General features: G+C 37.5%; 1 protein-coding gene and 1 long non-coding RNA gene across 2 annotated transcripts in view; one reads left to right on the top strand and one right to left on the bottom strand.

Moving 5' to 3' along the window:
• Positions 1-16,958, bottom strand: part of MEOX2 (mesenchyme homeobox 2) — a 168,975-nt gene that overhangs the window by 132,263 nt on the left and 19,754 nt on the right. The gene's annotated exons all lie outside the window — the stretch shown is intronic.
• LOC108640250 lies at positions 7,563-16,224 on the top strand. The gene is made up of 3 exons (XR_001921043.1): positions 7,563-7,609; positions 8,385-8,501; positions 15,915-16,224. It is a non-coding gene; the product is annotated as an uncharacterized LOC108640250 (long non-coding RNA).

The raw sequence follows: 16,958 nt of genomic DNA, 5'->3' as shown, positions 1-16,958 counted from the left end.
TCATTTCTAGCTACTGTTTTGGGGTATAGAGATTTCTGCCTTCTTTCAATATTTCTTTTTAAGAAAATAACATATAAGACTGCTGAAACGGTTCCTACCTTTTTTCTTTTACCTCTCCAAAAGTAGGATTCTACTTCCAGTGGCACATGATTATTTTAGCAGTTTTCCTCATATAAAGGCTACATATAAGCAAGGATTGTTTCTTCTGCCAGTAATGAGAAGTAGATAGGTGGTGGTTAAGAACAGATGACCCTAATGGCTGGACCATTACTTGGGACAGCAAAAGCCAGAGGAAGTCATTACACACCTAAACAGCAAAAGTGCTTTTTGGTTCCCAGTACATGTGTCCTGGGAAGGTAGAGGACTCCTGCATTTGAATAGGTTTGGTTTCTGTGCAAATCTAAAGGATGTCGACGTGCTTATCTGAGTAGGTTTTCTGTCTGGATGCATAAAAGTGAAACAACTCCAGTTACTGGCTGAATAACCCAGCCAGGCTCCAAAATGACAAGGTGCAGTTCAGGAGAAATTCAGAGTGAGGAGAAACTCCACTTCCAAATGATATCTGATTAAAACCTTAGTGCAATATGAAAGCTGATGTAATGAATGCCAGCCTAACCCTGAAAATTCTCATTTTAATAGGTGTTACAAATGCTCAGCAACTCTCAGGATTAAGTTCAAAGTCACCTTTAAAAATAGCCTTTTCTTCACAACTACTAATCTTTCTAAAGACACTTTGGGACCCAAACCTACAAAAATCAGATTTAAAAAAGATTTGCCTGCTTTAAACACTACCAACTGAGACCAAAAGCTGTGCACACTATCAAGAACAATACAAGAACCCATTTCTGTCTTTAAATTATAAAATATTGTTTTCCTTGGATAAGGCTGTAAATGTAACCCAGTTTCATAATGCTGAAACAAAACTGCTGCAGCAACACTAGTATTGTACCATTTTACAATAAACACTCAAAAAAAACCTCCAAAAAGCACAAACTACTACATACAACTTTGTCTTAGTAGCTTTCCTTTTTTGATTATTCTGAAGGAAGAAGATTTTCCAAGTTTTCTCTGCTCCTCTCCTGCAAAGAAACCTCCCCAAAGCTGTTAACACACATTAGGAAATTTTTTCCTTCTGGAAACGCATCAGACACTCTTACAGAATTTAAGATATTTAATGTCAAAACGTAGATTGTTTCTTATGTTTATCATATGTTTATAGCAGCTTTAGCTTCATCTGTGATTGCTCTATATCAACTTTTGCAGAAAACACCTTAGGTTTCAGTGGGCTGAAACCCCAGTAAGCATTACTGATGAAAGGTACATCTGTTTAAATGGCATCTAGGTTTTTTCAGTCAGTTAATAGCGTAATTGCTTTAGGTATCAGAGGAATGCAGTACCTATGGGTAGCACCTCAGAACAACATAGAGGCTTAGTATATGCATTCATAAATGAGTAAAATTTATCACTGAATATATGGGTATCAGGAGACCTCTTTATCACTTAAGTCCTCGAAGTAAGACTCCAATGGGATTTGAAAAATGTGTGGACTTTTTTCCAGCCCTATGAGGTGAATTATACCTAGTGAAACTGCAGATATGTCTGTGCAGACAGGTGCAAGCACTTCCCTTGATTCCTCCGTGTCTCTGGTCCCAGCTGGCTGCAATCTAGCTCCAATGCAAACGTTACACAGGCATGTTTATCTGAGATGTCTGGTGTATTGGCTGGGGCATGGTCAGCCTTCAGATATCCTAGCTAAGAATCTACCAGCTAGTTCCTGAAATGAGTTTTTAGTCAATCTGTTCTGTATGCAGAATGCTTAGAAATTAATTGAAGAAAATAATTATATCTTTCTAAAATTCATCCAAATATTTGGAAAAAAAACCAAACCGAACCAAACCAATTATGTAGAGCAATACATGGTGGTCTTAAAAATATATCATAGCATCATAGATAACCCACAAGGATCATCAAAGTCCAAAGCCTGGCCCTGCACAGGACACCCCAAGAGTCACACCATGTGCCTGAGAGCATTGGCCAAACGCTTCTTGAACTCCATCGGGCTTAATGCTGTGACTACTTCCCTGGGAGCCAGTTCCAGGGATCAAGTACCCTCTGGGTGAAGAACCTGTTCCTAATATCTAACCTATACCTCCCCTGACATAGTTTTATGCCATTTCCTTGGGTCCTGTTGCTGGTCACCAGGGAGAAGAGACCAAAACTATTCAGCGAGCACTACGTTACAATACTCAGAAAAATAGACTGAGTTTGTTTGTAAAAGAAATGAGGTCAAGAGACCAGCATTTCTTTTATTCTGATATCCTTCCCCATTTATAATATGTGCCATAAAATGAAGTGGAAGAAGTAAATGAAGCAGTGAACACTTAACAACTTTACTGACAGCTTTTGTACTACCAAAACAAACTACACTTCACTTTTTTGTTTATACTGGAATTTACCAGTTCAAATACTGACCAAGAACCCGAGTTCAGTAAAGTACCTAAACATGCATTGAAGCATTTTCTGATCACACAGAATAAAGCAAAAGCTTAAATTAAAGCATATGCTTAAGTCCTTTGCTAAACTGGAACATTACTCTTCACATAAATTGCAGTTGCAAGGCAAGCAATTGTTCTACAAATTACTCTGAAATTATTCTGAAAGCCTATCACACAAATCTGAGTAATTATTAATACTGGAAACTCAACAGAAAGACCAATGTCTGTCAACTGGTGTTTGGAGCAAGATATTGATTTCCAAGTGGAGCAACGTTAAAATGTTATAGCAACATGATCTGGTATGATTTTTCAAAAACTTACAAGCAAAGGAAATGCACCAGGGAATGCACCCGGGGAGCATTAGGCCATGCTTCTGAGAAGGCTGGATTTGAGGGTAGAACTCAGAGGAAATCACAAAGAAAAAAGTCATATGTCTTTCAGTCCCCAAGGATCTGCCTATGAATTTATAGCCAAGGACTTGAACTTCTAGGTTATTTGTGCTTCAGATCTGTCAGAAAGAAACCTTTTCTTATACTCTTCCACACCACAGATATCACTCTTCTTCATAAACTAGTACTCTGTTCTTTCTATCAAATCTAAGTTCTCTATCAACCTGCACCTCAGGAAGTCTTCCATCATCCCCATATCACCACTGGCCAATCAGAGCTCAAATCAGTCCAGCACTTTAATTACCTAGGTAGCCTCATCTCCTCGGATGGTAAGATTGACGGAGAGATAGACAACAGGTTAGCAAAGGCATACAGTGCCTTCAGAAAACTCCATAAAAGAGTATGGTGTAATAAATACTTGAATAAAAGTACCAAGATCAGTGTTTACAGAGCCATAGTGCTGTCTACTCTTTTATATGGATCTGAATTACGGGTCATCTACTACCACCACCTGCGACTCCTAGAACGCTTCCATCAACGCTGCCTCTGTACAATCCTAAACATCCACTGGTCAGATTATGTGACCAATACATCTGTTCTAGAACAAGCAGCAGTCACAAGTATTGAGGCCATGTTGCTGAGAACACAGCTGCGTTGGGCAGGACACGTCTCCAGGATGAAGGACCATCGCCTCCCCAAGATCTTGCTTTATAGTGAACTTGCCACTGGTTGCCACAAGAGAGGAACCCCGAAGAGAAGATACAAGGACTTCCTGAAACAACATCTCAGCCTCGACCATATTGATCAACATAACTGGTCTACTCTGGCCTCAGATCAGGAGGCCTGGAGACACACCATCTATAACGCTGCTGCTTCCTTTGAGAACGCACGCAGGATCACTCTTGAGGAGAAAAGACAACGCAGAAAGAATCGTGTCTTGAAGAATGTACCACCTAAGGAGTCTGTGCCTTTTGCAATCAGACATGTCTGTCTCGTATTGGCCTTATTAGCCACCAACGTGCTTGCAACAAATGTGGGTAGAGCCTTTCCCAAATCTTTGTTCGCGAAGCCCAGCCATGATGATGATAGCAAATAAAATAATTATTTTTAAAAAAAAGAGAAAGAGAAAATCAGTCTTTATTCATCATGAGGAGGAAGGAACAGAGTTTAAAAAACTTTTGTTTTCCAATTTGATTTTGAAAGAAAGTGAGATAAGCCAAGGGAAAAGAACACAGAAAGACTTCTGAGTTGAACCTGATAGGCTCAGCACACTAATCAAGGAGAATCTGCAAGAGCTGTGACAGATCTGAAGGAACTGTACAGTGCAAAAGAAATAAAATAAAAAATATTTACTAACCCAAAGACTGTTGTCCACTAGTGTTCTCAACCAAGACACAATGACTCCCTTCTCATGTTGCAGTATGATAACAACTCAGTTATGGAATAAACCACAAGAAAGGTAGGAGTCATTATTTCTGTGTTTGTATTAGAACTGACTTCTTCTTAATCTTAACATATGAACCCTGAAACAAATACCCATTTCCTTTGTACCATGGGAAGAGGAGGTCTTTTCAAGCACAAAAAGTAATTGAAAAAAGATATTTTCTGGTTTTAATAAGAACTAAGCCAACATGATATAAAAACCCTCTATGTTTTGCAACACCTGTCACAACTTCAAAGAATGTGAGAAGTGGCTATTGCAAAAATAACAGGTGTCAGCCTAGAGATGTGAGGTCCAATATGTGGCAGAAGCACAGCAATTCAGGCAATTGCTGTTAATAGAATACACAAACCAAACCTCCCTCAAAAACCAAAACAGAAAAAGCCCCTTGTGACCCACATGAGGATATTTTTGAAACTCTACATTTTCATATTATCTCATAAGTAATTTATCATTGAAATATGCAAAGAGATTCAAAAATAGATTGGAACAAAACTGAGGTTAAGAAATCAAGTGTTTAGGGCCAGGAAATAGAGAAATAAAGATTAGTGTTTTAAAATATTGCCTTGCAAATGTTGAAAATGGATAAAAACAATGTAAAATAGATCATCAGCTTAAAACTGATAAAGATTGCAAGATCTGTGAAAGATTTGGGCTCAGAATATTAAGTTTCCTGGTCATAAAGGCTTTAAAGTGTGCAAAAACCTCTAAACTGATAGATCTCTGATACAATCCTGAAAACTGGACAGAGTTCTACAGTTAGACCAAATGAGAACATATCGAAGGACAGAAACATTGGTGGTATTAGAGAACTGGTCCTAAAAAAGAAATTACAAGTTAATTGAACTTTGCATAGGAATTGATGCCTTACAATACAATGTGGATAAAGGGACCACAGCTGAAATCTCAGGAGGGTTGATTTATTATAATTTGTTTATAATTTCATAATTTTTAGTGTACTGTCACTAAATCTCTGCTAAAAGCAGACATTAAATTTTTTGAGGGGTTAACAATATAAAATTTCATTTCCTTTCCTTTCTTTCTTTCTAGCTACCCAAGAGGGACAGAGACAGTAACATCTGATTAGTAACCGCACTTCCTCTGTGATGCTAACTGTGAAATATGTAACTGGCCCAGGGTATTAACACAGAGTGTGTGCATGAAACATAGAAACACAGTGGGTTGTTTGAAACATAGCAACAGACTGGGTTACAGGGTCCTCCCTCACTGCTACCTAATTTAACTTCTTGAGGGTTATTCATGGTCTGAGTCCCCTGAGGAACTGTCATGGTGACTCATCTAAACCCCATATCCGGTGTGTTTACCATCATGCTATTGTATATGAGAATTGAACATCTCTTGCTTTAGCAATAGGCAGATGTGCATTCATATAGGGTTTTCAGAAGGGATTAAGTAACTTGGACATTTACTCTCATTTGTTAATAATGCACCTGAGGAGCCTATCTAATGGTAAAGCAAAGTCACTGAGATGCTTTGGAGATCCTGGGCCCGAATTTTTAAAAAATAATTGTTCCTAATTATAATATTGAAAAGTGTGAAAAACAGTATTGAAAACTTCCTATGATTAAGAAAGCAACTGAAACAGTGTTTGGGACCAGTTCAAACCACCAATAATACATCTCCTAGAGTTAAGGTAGTTTCTTATTATTTTTAATGAGCCACCTTTCTCCTTCAGTGCTATTCCTGCATTGCTTAACACATCTCTTCAGTTATGGAGCAAAAATTCTAATGACCTTAGTTTATTCTAAGTGTTATCTCTTCAGATTGTTGGATTTTTATTTGGGGAAAAATGAATGAGAGCATTCATCGTGCTTTTCTCTCTTGCAGGTGGTACAATGTTGATTACCAGCTGGATGAATGCAAGTAAAAAGTCTTTCTAAGGTATCAGAATTCTGCAAGATGCTTTTACTTTTGCCATGCAGCTTAGAGCAACAACATTCCAGACAATGCTTTTTACTGAACAGACAGTGCAGGATGCTCTCAGAGCTTAGGGCTGTGCCCAAATAACCCAATTCATTTTGTTCTCAGATGCTGAGAACTTACGGCTGTGCCAAATTAATCCAATTAATTTTGTCCCAAATGTTTAACTGACAACAAAACCCCCCACATTTGAAATCCATATCTGAGTCAAGGTAGAAAGAATTTTATCAATACTCTGCAGCATGCATTGCAATTCCAAAAGTAGATTTTTATCTAGGTCTTATTAAAACTAATTTAGAAATTCAAATATTCTATAAAGGCAGAAAGAGTACAGACAACAGCATATTTATTAAGCAACAGCAGTCAAAATCTCTCTGGTTCCTTCAAAACCCCCAGTCAATGTTTTTCTTTAAAGTTATGTTCCATGATTCAAGCTCTTGAGAATTTAAGTTCTTCAGTTTTTTGCTGGCTTAGTCAGCTCAGTCAAGTCTTTGTCAGCAGCTGGGAAGGATTGCAATATATATAGCTACCAATTCATTTAGGACCCAACTATGGTACACTTATTCACAATGAGCAAGAATTTATCCTCCCTGCATTAGCTTTAATAGGCACTCATTGGGAGAAAATGCTGCAGAAGTCCGGTGCTTAGTTGACAAATTGATATATTTGCCAAATACCAAACAGGATTGAAGTCTGTAAAATGCAACTCCAAAACAAAAGTTTCAGGTTTCATTGTAGTAGCCAAGAAGGTAAGATTTCCTAATCTCTTGAGACGAATTCCTGGCATCATATGCAATTTTAGCTTTTTACCTAACAGTACCTTAGAAACTGTAAAATATTCCAGTTTTAACAAACAGAAAAAAATAGAATTATGACAAGGGAATAAGTGAAGACGAGCTCTCCTCTCCGCAGAGAAATACCTCTTGCAGTTTTATTTTCCTTCAGTAAACACTTCCTAAAAATCTTTTCTATTTCTCTCATGTTTGTAAAGAGGAAGATGGACATAAAGATAAATGTTTTACAGAAAAATCGTTTGACCCAGGCTCCTCCACAGACCTCGGGGAACCTCCCTGGCAGTGAAACACAGGGAGGAAACAGGTGTGGGAATGAACCACGCACACACTTCCCTCAACAGTGGCCACAAAATTCAGACACAACAGCTAAATCCCACTCCTGCAGAAGCAATGCCTGTGACATAACATCAGTTAGTGTTTGTGATAGAATGGCAATAAATGTGAGGAACCTTTTTGAAAAATAAGAGTAGTGGAAAGCAGTATTTCTCTAAGACAGAGATGTCTAGGGAAAGAAACCAAGTAAAAGCCTTCAGAATCAAATACCACCTGGTAATTATCAAATTACTCTAAAAGTAGTATCCCATTGCAGTGTCTACTGCAGAACACCTTTGATATTGTATGTTTGTTAGTCTTCAGAGAGCTGCTAAACTCTTAGTTGCGTTCATCTGTAAATTATGGAATGCTATAAAGATCTTTGATCTGTTGTGTATTTCCACAGCATCTATCAAAATGGAGTCTGGCTTCAAGCCTGGGTCTACAAATAATGACAAAAACCACTCTATAGCTTTGCTGTTATCACTGATCCCTGGTTTTTCATTAGCACACTGCAAAATGAAGGCTTTCACTTCCACATATTTCATAAAGGTTGTAAGTGATTTTTCAAAAATATTCACCTACTGCTTTATCTTCTGGTGCAAACTGAAACAACATGCCATATGTTTGCTGTCTATTTATTCTAATGATTCTTTAAAGTTTTTTAGTCACCAAGATAATTTTTATCAGTGATACTGTTTTTGTCTTGTCCAGTGTGCTTCTTCAAGTGGTATACAGGTGCATAATATTCACCTTTCATTTAAAATCACCCCCAACACCTATGGAGCATGACTCCTAGAAAATGTACGTTCTTTCCACATTTTGCTTTGCTGAGATTGAGCCGGGCACATGCTGAAGTTTTTAAAACCAGAAAGGAGGTGGACCTTCTATCCAGATGTTGGATTTTAAGCCATAACAAATTAACTGATCAAACTGTGTAATATTCTCTGCACTGCAGAATTCACTCTCTACATGATGATATTCATCACCCACCCTCTTCCTTCCTCCACAGACTCTCAGAAGATTCACACTATATCCATTTCCAGAGCTCCTCTCAGATTCCCCAGGCAAATGCCAATCAAAGCTTCCTTTGTTGGTGATATGTACATTCCTCCGTGAGCTATAAAGGGTAAGAATGTCTCAACTTTCTACGGGCTATCATAGGCACGTGCAATATTATTGTCCCATAGTTTATCTTACCATACCCTAGAGAAATCTCATCATCCTGTTTTCTTTATATGGGCTACAGATGTCTTAGCCAAGCTTCCTCACCACTGAGTCACTGACTAGGATTGTTTACGTCTTCATAATGAGTCACCTTTGCGACTTGGCTCGTTGTCAGTACTTGGGCTGACGGCTTCAGCTAGTCTCTGCTTTGTCTCATTCTCCTTCATCTTGTCAGTGTAGTTATACCTGTGGGGAGTAAGAACACAAAATGGCTCCCCCCTAATTTTCCTTTTCCTTTTTGTATGCCACTCTGTGTTAACTGATGCCACTTTCTATCTCTAGATTGACTGCTGTTCCAAAACTTTGACTTTCATGTTGTTCCAAGTTCCTGTGCCATAGGAAATCCAATTCAAAATTCTTTTTTTGCATCCAAGAATATCAGTTGACATGCAAAAGTGTTATATCTTTGGTCAGATGTCAAACTACATTTAATATGTTTCTTTCATCCTCCTCATTTATAAATAGGAATATTGTGAATATTGCAAATATCTAGGATGTTTTAAAAGTCATGTTGCCTTTTTCCATACGAAATCTTTTTGCTTATTGGAATGTGTAAATGACTAGGAATTATGATGGTCCAAGAACTTTCCTTTTTGCACTATCCATCACCTTGAAGGTTCATTTTATGAATGTTTTGTATTTATTAATTCTTTCCTTTTCCAGTCACTATGTTACTATGTCCACTCAGCACCTAACTCCCTCTTAGATCTAAACTACTTGCAATCAGTGGTTGGCTGTGCTCCCAGAGTTAGTCAGACTCATTTTCTGTTTCACGTTCAGGCTTTCATAGGCTACTTCAGAGCTATTACAGTTATGCTTCCAAAACAGCAGAGTAATATTAATATTTTCATTGTATCATTATTTTCTAAATTTATATTGTAAATATGTTTTTATGTGAGTTCCTTTCTTTCAAAAGATTTAAAAAAAATATTAAAGTTCCCTTTAGGAACCTTTCACAATTTCAATTCACAATTCACAAGTGGCATTTGTTTTGTTGCATGAAAAACCTTACAACAACTGAATTGGGGTGAGAGGTAAAATACTGTTGTGAGTTAGAAACAGGCTAAGAAACAAAAAACAAAGAGTGAGAATTAACAATCAGTTTTCAAGGGAAAAGGTTAACAGGAAGGTGACCAGAACTGAACCCAGTTTGCCAAGTTAGGGGTTAGGAGGGTTGGGGTGGCTGGTGGTGTAGAATGTAAAGATGTGAATAAAAACATTAGCATGTTTAATTATTGCTAACAATAAAAATAAAACATACCCGAGTGTTTTGCAACTGAATCCATGGAAATCACACAAAAAAAATGTCCTTAGGGATTCAGCTAATAACTTCCAAAATAAACCTGATTTTCATTCAAGATCACAACTTTTGTGGATAGAAACATGCCCTTGTTCTTAAATACCAAAGTGGTTGTGTGAAGGGCAGAATATCTTTGAAGAGCTCCAAATTCTGTGTGTACAAGACACAGATATTCTAAAGAGTAAATGAATTCTTTAATTATTCAACCTCATCTACTGATCTTACCTACAGTTTCTCAGACATACTGAATCTAACCAGACCCACCTACCCACCCAGAAAAAGGGTTTTGTGTCCTTTAGGACCAGTTCAGACTAATGGCCAGCCCTATGATCCTGTTTATTTTTAAATCAATGTAGATAAACAAATCCTTCCATTTGTCATTATTGTTTCTCTTTCTGTAATCAATCCTCTGAGAAGTTACAAATTAAACCACACTCACTCAGCCAAAATGGAAACTTCATATAATAGTTTCTTTCATAAAGCACAAATCAAATATAAATTTAAATTTTTAATATGGAAATACTCATAGTGATGAAAGTTATATTTAGTACATGTGGAATGTGTGCTTGGTTTTTTTAAGTGCAGGGGTTCTTTAAATAAAAATTATGCCAGTGAACTGCAAGATGATGAAGTTTAATGGGCCCTGGAACCTGCTCAGATTCAGCTGTCTCAATCCAAACGTGAATGTCGAACTGGAGCAGGAAAACTCAGAGTCTGAAAGACTCATTGCCCTGGTGGGAAACGCTATTGTGCCAGTGAGAGGAGCTGCTGGCTGGTTTATGTGATTGAAGGATTGAGAACATTGGCCCACATGAAGTGTATTTGTATCTTCATTGTAGACAGGATCCCACTATGAAACTCTCCATTATAACTCTCCATATTATAACCACTTCTAGATGAGGCAAAGAATAGTACTGTTTGTATTGCTTAAGCTGCCTGAGGTACTAATAAAGAAAGCAATAGACACTGTCCTGGATTCCAGAGGTGAAGAATGCTCTATTAAGAATTTTTTTTCAGATGCTGGACCTAATTTTGGTGCTTTTCCCAGTGTGGTTCTGGATAAGAGACCTGAAGCTGCAGCCAGCTAGCTGTTTGTACACTCTGACAGACACAACTGTAAAACAAAGCAGACTCATCATGGGTTTGACAGAACCAATATCCCAAATTCTGGAGGTTTTTGTTAACCTGGCATTCAGGAAGAATCTTGATGCATTCCTGCCTTAAAAGAACTGTTAACAACCAAACAACAACAACAAAAAATTTTATTCAGAGTAGGCAAAGCCCAATCTATCCTGGACTTGGCTTCTCTGACAGTATAGGACAAGATAGTCTCAGTCTTGCAGTTTAGTTGAGTGTTATGTTATCCATCAAAATCTGAGATGATACATGACCAAAATGTGGAACATCTGTATATTGTTGAGATCATCAGCATAATTTTTAATTAGATGTCTTTTGAATGTTTTCTCACTTAGTGTGCTAAATAAACCAGAAATTTTAAAAACACGTACCCTAAATTATTTATGGATAAACCAATGAAATCCCCATTCCAAAACCACAACCACCCCAGCATGAATGATGACCTCACCTCTGCTGATACAGCTAATAGGAAAACTGATGCACTACTTAGACTAGGCCTAATTAAGAAGATAAAAAGTCTGCTAATGGGTTTTTCAATTATTTTGCTAGATATCTGCCAGGGAGAAAGATGCTGATCTGGATTCTGTTCTTGGGCCAAGTAGGGTGCAATCTCTAAATAAAGTATATGTTAGCATGAAGCCCAGCACATAAAAATGGAGATATCAAAAAAATGGAGAAAGTAGTGTGTAAAATTGAAACAAAGGGCCAGGAGGGAGTTAGCATTATGAACAGTTTCACAAGGGATTGATTTTGTTTACTATTTTGATTTATGCCATGGCCATAAAACACTAACAGCAACCCAAAGAGACATACATCAACATACAAGAGGACAAGAATATCCACTGAAAGAACTGGGTATTTGTGAACCGAAATGAGATGATATTCAATAGTGAAAATAACAAAACATGCATTGAAGGCTAATAACTAAAACCTTCATTTGGAAAAGAATCAGTAGAGTTGCTCTGGACTACCAGATGACTGCTGGAGGCTCCAAAAGCAATGTTTTTTTAAGATGACAGTAGAGGAACAGCAGCAAATTCTCAGTGTCTAACTGTGCAAGGTTTGGGAGGCCTCATCTGCAATACTGTATATGGCTTGTCTTCAAGGAAAATGAATTTATCACTACAGCAGGTGTATACTAAGATATCCAGAGGAATTAATAATAATAATATTAATAATAATAATATCGGGGGGAGGAAACTAAAAAAGTTCTGCTGGTGCAGCTTTACAAAATTAATTGGGGTGGGCAAGTAAACATCAGGAAAGCAGAATAGTTATATAAGCCAACAGACAGGTCTGGCACAATAATAAGTCAGCAAGCACTGGTCATAAATTAATTGAGGCTGGAAACTGAAAGATGCTGTCTGGCCATTACAGCAATAACATTCTGAAGGAATATCTGCTGCAGAGTAAAGAGACGAAAAATATAATTGCTCTTCAGAAACACCTAACAAACTATGAATATATAGTTGCTACATTAAAAAACTTGAACAGGTAACGCAAGACTTCGCTTGCATTCCTATGTTTCTGCCTAATAAATTCACCTGGAAGCATAAACGCCCACTTGGATACAATTCTTTGTTCCAGAGGCCCATCAAGTACTCTGAGAAGAGCTATATCACACAAGCAGCTTTTTTATTGTGACAGAGAAGACTTCTGTAAATTAGAGGCAGGAAAAAAGAATAAATAGTATGTAGACTAATACAGAAAAGGATAACTCTCTGCCATCTGACCCAGCTAAGGGTCCATTACCTGTCAGTTCAAATCTGAGGACCAAAACTGTCATCAGGTTGTTTAAAATAGTGCTTGACAAGTCCGAAATGAAAATGAACTCGATAATCATAGAATCATAGAATATTCTGATTTGGAAGGGACCCATCAGGATCATGAAGTCCAAGCCCTGGCCCTGCACAGGACACCCCAAGAATCACACCATGTGCCTGAGAGCATTGGCCAAATGCTTCTTGAACTCCATCAGGTTTGGTGCTGTGACCACTTCCCTGGGGAGCCTGTACTGGGGATCAATCACCCTCTGGGTGAAGAACTTTTTCCTAACATCCAACCTAAACCTTCCCTAACTCAGCTTCATGTCATTTCCTTGAGTCCTATCGCTGGTCACAAGGGTGAAGAGATCAGTGCCTGCCCCTCTTCCCCTCATGAGGATGTCAAAGACTACAATGAGATCTCAATGGTCATACTGATATAACTGAAAAAGTATTTAATTAAGAGCTCAGCTTTTTGTTTTATACACTCTTGGTCTCCTTAAAAGACTCCAAAGGCTCCCTGTAAGTTAACATCAGTTTTCTACTTAAGCTCATATAAAATCATATAAAGTCATATAAATTAATTTGGCTTTAGTTAAGCAGACTCACAGAAAAGAGTTCTAGAAGCATTTTCTTCCAAGTTTACTTGATTCTGCATGGTGGGATATATGCAAGAAATCTCTTTGAAGAAAAGAAACTGTAACAGCCATCATCTGTACTTGAAGAATACTATTTATTCCAAAACGATGCAGAAAAAAGCAAGTAGGATATGATGATGTTTAAAACAGATTGCAACAATGATAGAAACCATAACACAAGTCCATTTTCTTAACATTGTTAAAGCAGGGAAGAAAGTCCTTCTCATTCCATACATTTTAACATTTTTCTGTGTCTAATTAATTCATTAAATTTAAGCAATAGATTCTGGCTGAAAGTTCCATATTCTCATTTGAACTCCTGAGGAAATTCATCACAGAAGACCCCTTAGATCTTACTTCACTAAATTCAAGCAAAGTCAGGATTCCTTCAAAACCCACAACTCCTTCATAAGTAGTGGATTAAAAATGTAAACATTGGTTTATTTCTGATCTTTTACATTGGTAAGATTTTGTCCAACATACTTATATCATTCATTCAAAAAATTATATGCTTAGTAACTGTTCAAAAAGCAGATTAAATCCTTTAACACATTATTACTGCACTGCCTCAATAAGCCCTTCGTTTACCAAAAAGGATATTTACTCTAAATATGGTAGTAGAACCAGCTGCATCACATTTACACAAAAAGAAAACATACTGGATTGTTTAGAAAAAAAGGCATAATATAGTGGCGATTGCTTTCCTCTATACTTCTGAATTAAGAGTTTGAAATACTGTGCTTGAAGTCCCATAAAGCTTGGTATGTCTTGGGAACAGCACTCCTTGCTTAATTTGGGCCAGGCTCCTTTTTCCACTTTGAAGGAACAAAATGAGACTTTAATAGTTCCAGGAGCCTCTAGGTAGTTGCGAACTGAGGGTTCTAAAGCATTCACGTGGGCAGAGCTCAGCTCATAGTATAAAGCATATTTCAGGGAGACTGCCTTTTGGACAAAGATTGGATCATCTCCACTCCTACGCCCAGAGAAATAAAACCAAATCATTTTATTCCCCTCTCTCACTGCCTCCTATGCAAATTGTTATGTTTGTATATGTATTTATATGTAATTATGAAACCCTTCTTGATTTAATATATACAAGTGAATTGACGTTTTGATCATTTTGGATTGTCCACAAGTCACAACAAGTCAAAAAAGATAAGCCTTCAGAAAATACAGTATAAGACAGTAAGAATGCAAAGAGTAAGTTTTATCATAAACATTTCAAAGTTGTGTAATATTTAGATACAAAAGGAGTTTTGGTACAAAAGGAATAGAAGGCAGCCCTCCTCCTCTTTCACCCCCAAAAATAGTAGGTTTCAAATCCCAGCATGGAGCAATTTCAGACATTTGTGTCATGCAGAACTATGTAGCTCAAGGCTTTTAGCCAGGAAATTCTGCAAATTTGTCCTCAGATTAAAAGGTGCCATGCAACTCAATCATGCTACAGCTTTATTTTGAATGCCTGCACTTGGCAATGCCTGCAGCTGAAGATGTCCTGTATTTTTTGGCTTCTACACAGTTTGTACTAGAAAAGCATTCTGGCACAATTGGCATCTACTGTTTAATCTCCTAAAAGGGTATGGAAATAAAATCACTTTAATTGCTCTTAGGTATGCACGTCTTGAAAGGTTTAAGACTAATTTTTATAACATGAACTAAATATATAGCCTGAACTAACTTCCTATCCAGCCAGGATGTTCTTTCTAGATGAAAGATGAGGATTCAGAAAGAATGCAATGAAATTGCATCAGAAAAAACAGCTTACTGTTTGGCATTGCTATGCAGGGGTTAAAGACGTCTACCTGGCAGCCCAGAAGTATGATTTAAAGCTTGTTTGAGGATGTGTGCACAAGCTGCAATTAGCTGGTCCAGAGATGATAAATAAACATATAGCCTTAAACAGAGCAAGGTGTGGATTGAAAACTTCATCTGAAAATTTGGGCAAATATTTAGGTGGCTAACCCGCACTGAACTCCAAGTTGCCACAGCTGAGACTTTAGTTGTAGGATTTAAATTCCTATCTAGCCACAATGACTAAAAATTTTCTGACAAGACTTTATTCTAAGTTTATAATGAATTAAAACAGTAGAAATGAAATGAGCAGTGGGGAATGGTGTTACTGGACCTTTTCAACTGAAACTCTGTTTCATCAATAAAACTATACTGCTAAATTTGTGGGATACCTATTCTTCTAGCAAAATCTCTACCTTCTGTGATTTCTTGCTGCAGTCACTGAGAGTTATTTGGAAAGTGTTCCTGGACTGGGGTTTTCATGAGAAATTTCAGAAAAGAATGTAGATGTGCTCTTCCTTAATGGAGCAGATCCATAGACTGAAAAACAAGCTCGAAACCCTGGAATAATAGTGCCTGCTTGCTTCAACAGACCCACCCGTGATTGTGTGCTTTAATTTTTCAACAAGATGTGGAGGTAGGGCCTGAGGAAACACATAAAAATGTTTGGTTTGGCTTTCTGGCAGGTTTCCCCAGCTAGAGTGCATAAAAGCACTGAGGATGCAAGATCCTGCTAAATTTCCATAGAGCGCCTGACTTGAACACCACAGAACATTCTGTACATCCTGGAGCAGAGGATCATATTGCTGCCCTCACTCTGGGGACAGCAACAAGCAGCAGCAGCAGCAGGTCATCAGCTGGAAACTGGAAACCTGCCATTTTTTAATTAGTTGCTCTCTCCTTCATAATAATCCTATTTAAAATCCTATAAAATGCAAGGTCAAGTTTGTTACACAAGCTCAGATAATGCCGAGCCAAATTTTTAATCATGTAATTAGCCAGAAACACCTTTTTCGATAGAATAAATATCATCTCATTAAAATCAAGGAGTACAATATATGGCCAGGTTCTGTTCTTTCCTATTCTTAATCATTGTCTAGATGAACACAAATGTTTTCCAAATGAACCACTTTGTTTTAGCTAAAGACAACAGCTTTCTATTAAACTTAACTTGGATTTGATCTCAAATTCCATGTAGACAGTCTTTCGGATATAAGAACAAAATTCTCACTCTCCTTACACCCAGTTTTCATTGATTTCAACCAAACTCCTATGCAATCACTGGATGCATTCAAAGAGCAAATAATACCACCTCATACAAAATGTACACACAACCTTAAAGCAGAGGATATCAAAGGCATCAAAGTCTTACTGTCATTTCACACAGACTGTTGCAGAAACAACTAAGAAAGACACAACAAATGTGACTTAGCGACACAGTAAATCACTCCCTGACTCAGGAGCAGAACACAGGTATCCTGACTACTAATCCAATAGCATGGAGGAAAATATCCTCATCTGGATATAAATGGAAGATTTCTCACATCTGGTCCCTTACCCACTTCCAACATCATACCACTTCACAGCTTGCTCAGGATGCTGGATTGAAACATGCTCCTTGCTGTGGCATATATAAAAAAAAGTAGTAAATTACAGTTCATATTAATACAAATTAATAAGATTTTTCTGTAAATATGCTGCAGTGTATTGTGTAATATAATATAGTCCTA

Source organism: Manacus vitellinus, unplaced genomic scaffold, assembly GCF_001715985.3.
Source record: "Manacus vitellinus isolate BGI_N305 unplaced genomic scaffold, ASM171598v3 scaffold_3_pilon, whole genome shotgun sequence".
NCBI classification, from domain to species: Eukaryota; Metazoa; Chordata; class Aves; order Passeriformes; family Pipridae; genus Manacus; species Manacus vitellinus.
The sequence above is the reverse complement of the archived record's forward strand: the minus strand, read 5'-3'. Positions and strand labels throughout refer to the sequence as shown.